Source organism: Micromys minutus, assembly GCF_963924665.1.
Source record: "Micromys minutus genome assembly, chromosome: 2".
Taxonomy (NCBI): domain Eukaryota; kingdom Metazoa; phylum Chordata; class Mammalia; order Rodentia; family Muridae; genus Micromys; species Micromys minutus.
Genome location: NC_137971.1, coordinates 58,722,324 through 58,731,900, shown reverse-complemented (window position 1 = coordinate 58,731,900; position 9,577 = coordinate 58,722,324). Strand labels below are relative to the sequence as shown.

General features: G+C 42.8%; 1 pseudogene across 1 annotated transcript; it reads left to right on the top strand.

Annotated features, from left to right (window-relative positions):
- Nucleotides 1–275: 275 nt before the first annotated feature.
- Nucleotides 276–1,146, top strand: LOC308417336 (small ribosomal subunit protein uS5-like; annotated as a pseudogene). Its single transcript has one exon. The product of its transcript is annotated as a small ribosomal subunit protein uS5-like (transcript).
- Nucleotides 1,147–9,577: the final 8,431 nt, after the last annotated feature.

Sequence of the window (9,577 nt, the reverse complement as noted above, 5' to 3'; positions counted from 1 at the left end):
AAGACTTTCCCACATTTGTTACCTCTGTAAACATTCTCTGGAAAAGGAATTCACTTCCCATACTCTGAGCCATGGCTGAAGTTTGTGTGTGTCTTAGTATATTCATAGGTTTTCTCTCCAGTATAGAAATCCAGGTAGTTGTTAGTCAGGATACAGTTTCCTCTACCAGTCTGGGCAGTCTCGTTACACATGTTCTCTGCTTCCCAAATCATTGTGTCTGTGTTTTTGATTTAACAATGATGGGTGCTTCTTCTTCTTCTTCGGGAAAACACCAAATGGTGGATGATGCCGGTGCAGTGAGAGGGCCCGGAGGACCGCGGGGGCCCAGGCTTAGGAGGCCGCGGCGGCTTCCGAGGAGGATTCGGCAGTGGTCTTAGGGGCCGCGGTCATGGTCAAGGCCGAGGCGGTGGTCGAGGCCGCGGGGCTCGTGGAGGTAAAGCTGAAGACAAGGAGTAGATCCCTGTCACCAAGCTGGGCCGCCTGGTTAAGGACATGAAGATCAAGTCTTTAGAGGAGATCTACCTGTTCTCCCTGCCCATTAAGGAGTCTGAGATTATCGACTTTTTCCTGGGTGCATCTCTAAAGGATGAGGTTCTGAAAATCATGCCAGTGCAGAAGCAGACCCGGGCTGGCCAGCGGACCAGGTTCAAGGCTTTCATCGATATTGGGGACTACAATAGTCACGTTGGTCTTGGTGTTAAGTGCTCCAAGGAGGTTGCCACTGCCATTCGAGGGCCCAAGCTTTCCATCGTCCCTGTGAGGAGAGGCTACTGGGGGAACAAGATTGGCAAGCCCCACACTGTCCCATGCAAGGTGACAGGCCACTGTGGCTCTGTGCTGGTTCGTCTCATTCCTGCCCCCAGAAGCACTGGCATTGTCTCTGCTCCTGTGCCCAAGAAGCTTCTGATGATGGCCGGTATAGATGACTGCTACACTTCAGCCAGAGGCTGCACTGCCACCCTGGGCAACTTTGCCAAGGCCACTTTTGATGCTATCTCAAAAACGTACAGCTACTTGACTCCGGACCTCTGGAAAGAAACTGTGTTCACCAAGTCTCCTTATCAGGAATTCACTGATCATCTTGTGAAAACCCACACCAGAGTCTCTGTTCAGAGGACCCAGGCTCCAGCTGTGGCTACCACATAAGGGTTTTTATAAAAGACAAAATAAATGAACTAAATCTGTTAAAAAAAATGATGGGTTTAAAATAAATCTTCCCCACATTCATGACACTGAATTTTGGCACAAGGAGTTGTTTGTTGACTACAAAATAATGGATGTTTTGTAAAAAAGCTCTCAAACTCATCACATTTAGAAATATGTTCATTTTTTAATATGGCTGCAGAGATGTTTGAATAAGAGTGCAATCCAGTGCTCCATTTTAAACTGTTCAGCCTACCAGCTGTGCAATGGCCCAGGCCCCCTTTCAGACGTCCCAGCTTCCTTTCAGAGAAAAGGCATGTGTTAAATGTGGCTGGGAGTGTGTGCTTATTGAAAGGTTGGGCTCTTCCTGAGTAACTGCCATCACCTGAGGCTTTTTCTGAGATGTTGTCTGTTCTTGATCTCTGTGGGCAGAGACACTTCTCTGTGTGATTGTTAGCTATCACACACACTGTCAGGCACTTCTTGACTTTCACTCTTCCTCACATGGAAACAATCAGAGCGACACTTGCTGGGTGGTCTGCTTACCTCTTCTTGGAAGGAAGGCTCTGTGTACTGCTTTAATGAAAAGTCTTGGGTACACTCAGAGAATACCACTGCAAGAAATAAAAGCAAGGGGAGGGGGAATGGAAGTGGAGGGGAAAGGGGATAACATTTGAAATGTAAATACAGAGAATAGCCAATAAAAGAAAAGAAATAAAAACAATGACTGAGCTTGGGGTGAAAACACTTTGCTCATGCAATGTATGAGATCACAGCAGACAGGTGTGAACAGCAGAGCTGCCCATACAAACCCAAGGCATTCATTACCCACAGCTAACAACATGCTAAACAAATCTACCTGCAAACCTTCCAGAACACCCCAGATGAACAGATGTTATGCAGCTGGGGTTGTTACTTTGGTAACCACAGCTTTCCAATCCCCATACAATACTGTGGACTCAGGGAAACAATCTCTACCTCTTTTCCTCATCACACAATTATCACTTTGTGATTAGAAAACTGTCTATCCATTCTATTAATATTTATCAAGAAGACAAAATACGGCTAGGCAGTGGCGGTGCACACCTTTGATCCCAGCACGTGAGAGGCAGAGGCAGGTAGACCTGTGAATCTGAGGCCAGTCAGGTCTACAAAATGGTGTTCCAGGACAGCCAGGGCTATAGAGAAACATGCTGTCTAAAATGCTAATTTTTAAAGAAACGAGAGAGAAAATACTTTATTACTTAACTTGATTACTCACCAAACTGTACAGCAGCACTCCTGATGATCTTAAACCTATTAAACAACATTCTATAGCCTTTAAATTAATCTAAACCTCCCAATGAACAAAGGCACTGAGGTTAACTTTTCCAAATTCCACATGAGTGAAATCATGCAGGAACTGATTTTCTCTTTGGCACACCACAATAAAGCAATTTATTATACATAATGTTATAGTGTTCCTAATCTATGTGTGGGCATGCATGTGCACTGTGTGGATGTGGTCAGAGGACAACTTCTCTCTTTCTGTCATGCTGGTTTCTAGTATTAAATGCAGGTCTTTTGAATGCAGCGGGTGCCTCTACCCAGCACGTCACTGGCTCAGCCATTAGTTTCTACTGAATTCTTTAGGTATATAATTCCTACTTCAGTTCACAGTGTTACCTTTCTGCTCATGTTCTCATTTTCTTTCTTTTGTTGTTTCTTTTTATTCTAATTTAGGTCATTTAACATCTTTAAATAACAATGGCATGAAATTGAAAGTCTGAGAACTAGGATGCTATCAAAATTTAAGAACCTCAATATCTCCAATTGGGATTATCAGAAAAAGATTCGAAATGAAGCACATTCTAATCAGTTTCGAAAGTCACAAAAAAATCCTGAAAGGCAATGGAAACAATATATCATCTGCGAGGATGCTCTGGTATGATTATCTTGATGTTCAGGCAGAAAATACAGTCAAGGAAAGCTGAGGATATAGAGATAAAAGAACAAAAGCAACCAAAACACTGTACCTAGCAAACTGCCCATCAGCAGTGAAGGGGAAATGCCCTACACCTGACTAGTCAAGGGCGTCCTCACCACTGGAGAATCAAAGGATGCTGGAAGTTCCACAGATCGTGACAGTTTAAAGCTCTCTGAGAAGAACAGATACTTATATAAATATGGAGTCCTCTAGTTCTCTCCTGCTGATACATAAAACATTTTAATTCCTTTGCAGGATATGAAAAAGATAAAATCTTCATAAAAACTGGTTAGTGGCTATATAATATAAAGTAGCTGTCTTATTAGCAGAAGCTAAGGATTTTATATGGAATTAAAGAAGGTTTATTACCAATTTAAAGTAGTGTTATGTACTTAAAATGCTTTTTTATATTCCCCTTATAAACTGCAAAATACTTATAGAAAATAAAAAAGAAAATAGAGAAAGCATAATAAAAAATTTTAAAGATATAACAAGATTCTAGAAATCTGTTTCTCTGAATGTTGATTCTTTAGACCTGATATAATACTTACAGAAGAATTCCATTTGCAAATCCTGGAATCTACTTGAAGCTACTACCAAATCAAGGGTAAAGGGAAGACAGTGTATTTTTGGATGTAGGCCACAGTATTTTAAACCAATGAATTCCTAATAATGACCACAAATGAAGGATGTGTATTACCTCCAGAAACAGAATGAGTTACAAGCACAACATGAATATTTTCTTATATATACCAACGAATACCTCATTTCTTCCTAAAAGGCAGAGATCTGGAATACACTCATGCAGTGAAAGATCTGCAGTAGATACTCCCCAAAGGAAGTTAACTCGTGTTGGAGGTACACCTCTGAGGGAAGCTGTCCTCACCCACAGACAGCAGGTTTCTCTAGTTCTCCACCATCCAAAGGAAGACTATGGTTGTGGCAAAGGCACGGCAGCCGGAGGGCGAGGCTGCTGGCGACGCCGCACATGCTGTTGGGAAGCAGAGAGAAATGAACACTGATGCTCTCAGCTCACGCTCTCCTTCTCACTCACTCCAGGACACCAGCCCACGGCCATCACATTCCAAATGCATCTTCTACCTCAACTAAACTAAACTAGATAATTTCTTATAGACATGCCCGAAGGCTTGTCTAAATAATCCTAAAGACTGGTCTTCTAAGTGATCCTAAATTTTATCAAGTTGGTGATCAATATTAACCATCACAAATCTACCTGACAGCCAAATAGCTTACTTGTAAGCCATAACCTTCCAAACCTTGCCCCTAGAGAATCATAGCCATTTCGTTATGCAAAAAAAAAAAAAAAAAAAAAAAAAAGCATTCAGTTCAACTTCAAATGTCCCCATGGTTTTCAATAATTTCAGTAGTGTCAGAAATGTAAGAACGAACGCTTCTTCTCAGACTTGGGATCTCTCTTAACTGTGAACCCCTGCACAAACAAAAACAAGCTACATACTTTTCATGTAAAATAGCACACAGTAAAATTTCCACTTCTAAAGAAATGGAACCCTAGCAAAGAAAGACCAAACCAGAGCCCACAGGAAAAACATAAAATCCTGCAGCCCCAACTCTGGCATTTAGAGTTCCTGATACAATCGTCAGGGAAAAGACATGAACCCATTGCCAGGACCGGGAGCTGGGGAGCAAAAGAGAAAGGAATAAAAGAGTAGAAAGTGTTCTGATCAGAACAAGAAAGTGGGCGTTTTAGGAAGGGGCGGGTAAATAAAGAAGAGGGTAGGAGAGTGTGCTGGCTGTGTTTACATCACTTAGCACAAGCTAAAGTCATCTGAAAGGAGGGAACCTCAACTGAGAAAATGCCTCCATGATTTTGGGCTATAGGCAAGAGTGTAAGGCATTTTCTTAATTAGTGGTAAATGAGGGAGAGCCCATCTATTGTGGATGGTGCCACCTCCTGAGCTGCTGGTCCTGGTTGCTGTAAGATGAGTAAGTCAATAAGCAGCACTCCTGCATGGCCTCTGTTTCAGATCCCACCTTGTGGTTCCCACCCTGTTTGAGGTCCTGCCCTGGCTTTCCTCAGTGGACTGTGATTTCAGATGAGTAAGCCAAACCCTTTCCTCCCCGAGTTGTGTTGGTCATGATGTCCCAATCACAGCAACAGAAACCCTAACAAAGAGATACAGTGAAGGGGATGGCAGAATACACAGGACCTGGTGGAGGAGATGGGGAATCTCTTTAGGGAGAGAGGGTAGAGGTAAATATAGAGGAGAGAGGAGAGTAAAATAACAGTAAGGGGGTCTGAAAAGCCACAGGAGTCTTTTAACTATTTGGGAAAAAGCAAAACAAAAACAACAAAAAAAAAAAAAACATAATACTGATGTCCCTTGGGGCCCACCAATAGTTGCCTCTAGATTTATAACAAGACTTAAGGCTAAGCATGCTCCTAGATGGGAAGAGAGGCAGTGTAGTCCATGAGGAGGTGCGATGCACTTCTAAAGAGTTTAATGTGTTTGCTAATTCATCCAAACAGAAGTCTGGGGGAAATGTATGGCAGTGGTGATAACAGTGGAAGGAACCTGGATCGGGCTGAGTTTATTGATGTGAGCCCCAAGTGGAGATTCTAGGTTTTATATGGAAACTCTAACACTTAACAAAAGTGTCAGACATTTTAAAAAAAAAAAAAAAAAACTATAACACAGGTAATCCATGTATAAATATATAGTTTTAATAAATTTTTCTCCTTTGGTCTGACAGTACTCCCTCCAAAAGCCAGACTACCTAATAAAGACCCCAAATACCAGAAATGAGAGGCCTTCTTTTGAGTTGTTGGCCAGGGCTGTTGAAAAGACTCTCAGAATTATACAGCCTTCAGGCCAAGCCAGCCAGAAAACCAGGTAGGCGACCTGCAGAGCTCCATCTTCTGTCTCTCTGCTCCTCAAGACTTGATCTACAGTCTGGTTCCCAGTGCTGTACCAGAACAGCTGCTGCAGCCTCCCTCACCCTGCCCTCATCTCCTGTTGATCTTACAGACAGACTTCCTTCTGCTAAGCTCCTGCCCCTCAACTCATCAATGCATGCCAGCCCCCAGCTCCAGCAGGCAACCCCTGCTAGCCCGAGGGCTGTACCTCCTGGGGCACCAACTTGGCTGTATGAAGATCCACCCTCTCCTACTACTCCTAATAACAAATCCCCCTGAGTCTTAATCCACAGCTCTTTTGCTGAGAACCTGCTGTGTTCTCCCTGTCCTCTCTAGCCCCATGTCCAATGGATAACAAAGACCTCTTCCAACAATCCTTCCTCCAACGCATTCCAGTTACCCAGCCTCCTACACTAGCAGGCATTCCCTGTGAACACACCATCTGAACAGGCCAGGAAAACAGCAACACATAGCCATCACACTCTCTAAAAATCCACAGAGGAAGCAGAAACCAAAGAACAAAACACCCACCCAAAAAGATAAATCCAGAGATCTTTCCAAACCCAGCAAAAGAGCACAATCAACAACCACGGCAATATGTCACCACTAAAGGCCAGCCTCAGCAGGCCCTGAAGATTTCAGCACAGCTGAAGCTCAGAGAACGACTTTAAAACAGTCTTTATGGTTTCCATGCTCGCCCCCAGTCCTCTCCCACCCCACACCTGATTGCTCTCCCCATTCCCCTTCTCACCTGCTCTGCCACACAGTTCCCTCCCTCCATCCACCTCAACTGTACAAAAAGAACTATAGGCAACCGAGGAAAGCTAGAAGTGGGGAGGTGGTCTTCGCCAGGGAATAGCACGACAATTGGTTGCTCAGTGCCAAGTGGTGAGCCCTGAAAACACAGACACAGGTAACATTATACAGACTGAGCAGGTTACATGTAGAAATATATATGTATATACATTTGCGCATGCAGCAACAATTAATGGAAGAAGCAGCCATGAATTTGGGGAGTTGGGAGGAGTGTTTGGGGGGTGGAAAGAGAAAAGGAAGGGAAATGTAAGTATATTGTAATCTCAATTTTTTCAAGTTAAAAACAAATACCAATAAAATTTTTAAATGATGGGATATCTATTTAAAAGATGTTATAAATATATTAAAAATGGGTGCCAAGTTTCCCATGTGAGGAAATGCTGCTATAATAAAATACGAGAAGGATCTTTGGGATATGGAGGTTGAAGAATAGAGTCCTACACTGGCCCTTCCAAGTGTCAATAATTCACCTGTTATCATAAGTAATCAAAGGGATGGATGGTGAAAGGGGGCGTGGCCAGGAAGAGGATGAACAGATCAGTAGTGTGGGGAGGCGAACCCTTGCATAATCTCTTCCTAGAGTGGGTGTGCTTCTAACCAAGAGAACACAGCGCAGATGGTATGTCGTTACTTCTGTGGTGATGTTATGTAAGATTGTCTTATCTGAAGCCAAAGATCCTCCTGCCAGGAGAGTCAAGAACAGGTATCATCAACAGACTGTGGAGGGAGCCATGGGCAAGAACCAATCAGAAAACAGAAGCCTCCATCTGACACCCACAACTACCAACAAACTGGGAAGTGGAATGCGGTAGATTTGCCTATTGAATTACGTAGTGATTTACTTAAAGCACTACGTACGCTGCCTATTTTGTCAAGCATGATTTCACTTAATAACCTAGAACAAAATGACCTGAAGAAATAGCTAAAACACTGAGTCTCTGCCATGAACAACCTGCTGACGGCCACATAGGCTTCCGTAAAATCTTGCTTGCCCACCCCACCTTGTGGTCTTGGAATACAAAGCAAGAATACAGACTGGACCTGTCAAAGCCTTTCAAGAGCTGATCTGGCTTCGCTGTGCTGATGACACCCCCTCAGTTCCACTCCTTTTGGTGTCCGAGTACTCCTGCAACAACTGGGCAAGCCTGGAAGCAGACCTTCCCTGGAAGTCTCTGTATGAGAATGTGTCTTTGCGAGATCCTGGAGCAGAGATCTAGCCAATCTGGGCTCCTGGCTTCCTGAAATGGAGCTAGACATACAGTGTTTGGTGGCAAAGTATAAAGAAACTTGCTCTGCAGTAGTAGAAAAGCAGTACTGAGAGTTGCACAGAAGGACAGACAGATACAAAGTAACGTTAACTCTAGTGATCATTGCAGTGTTGGTTCCGGTTTTGTATGTTTGAAATTCTCCCCTAATAACAAGCTTCCATTTGGAAAAATGGAAAAGATCTGGATAAGTGTTGTTTTACTTGTTTTCTGTGTTCTGAGGTTTTTCCAGACTTTGCTCTGGTTAGGCAAGTCCTCTACTATTGTGTTGGTTCCCTGGCCTTCTGATGGGTAATTAATTAAACCCCAGTTCACTTTGGGAGAACTGCCAGCTCCAAATATCTCGTTCTGTTTATATCTGACAGAATGCTGTAACTACACATCTTACATCTATGCTGCAGGGCACCTTAACAATTTTGAATGTTTTTCAATTTTTTAAAAATTTTTCACATTTTATTATTTTTTGTTTGCATCTAAAGATAGGCCAAATGTTTATTATGACAAATTTTGGTAGCTAATTCCCTTAAAAGTGGGGCCTCAGGATTGGGAGTAAAGCTCAGTGGTAGAGCCTTTGCTTAGCATGCACAGGACTGTGGGTCTGATACCAAAATAATAAATAAATAATGAGGACTCTTTTTTTTTTTTTTCAGGTTGCCTACCGGCACCGTAGGGCCCGGATATGCAGAGCCTTCTTTGGAAAAGTTCTGGGAGATCTCATCGTGATGAACCTGGTTGGTTCTTTTAAAAAGTCAAGTACCAGGAGGCCCACCCAGAACAGCTGTGGTACTCTGCAAACCTTCTACACCCCCATTCTACACCATCCGGTCCAAGGTAGACAGCACAGTCTCTTTTAGGAAGAGTTTAAAGAGAACTTTCAGGAAGTTTGGTAGTTGACTTACATTTGAGACTTTATAAGAAGTGATCCAAGACCATATTGAAAAAGTGCCAAGAGGGGCTGGAGAAATGGCCCAGGAGCACGGGCTGCTTTTACAGAGGACCTGGGTTTGGTTTCTGGCACCCACATGGCAGCTAACAGTTCCAGAAGACCGATCACCCTCCTCTGGCTTTCTGCTGCCACGTTATCATGTGGCACACAGACATCACATACAGGCAAAACCACCCATACACATAAAATAAAGAATAAGGGAATCTAAGGGAAAAGGTGCCAGGAGCACAAAAGGTAAAAAGAAACATAGGGGTCATAGTCCACAAAGGCTCAGCTTGGGCAGTGGCCACCAACTTTCTATGCATCCTTCTGGAACAGCAGTGAATCAGTGTGCACCCTGAGGACTTAAAGTAGAAATGACTGGTTGTTTTTTATATAAAAGTTTAGGTTTGTGATTCTTTTAGGGTTACATTTTAAGATAAATAATAAAATAATTGGTCCTTTCTTTGTCACTGCAAATTGTAGGCTGCCAGTAAAAAAAAAAAAAAAAAAAAAAAAAAAAAAAAAAAAAAAAAAAAAAAAAAAACTTGCTTATACTTTTGTTA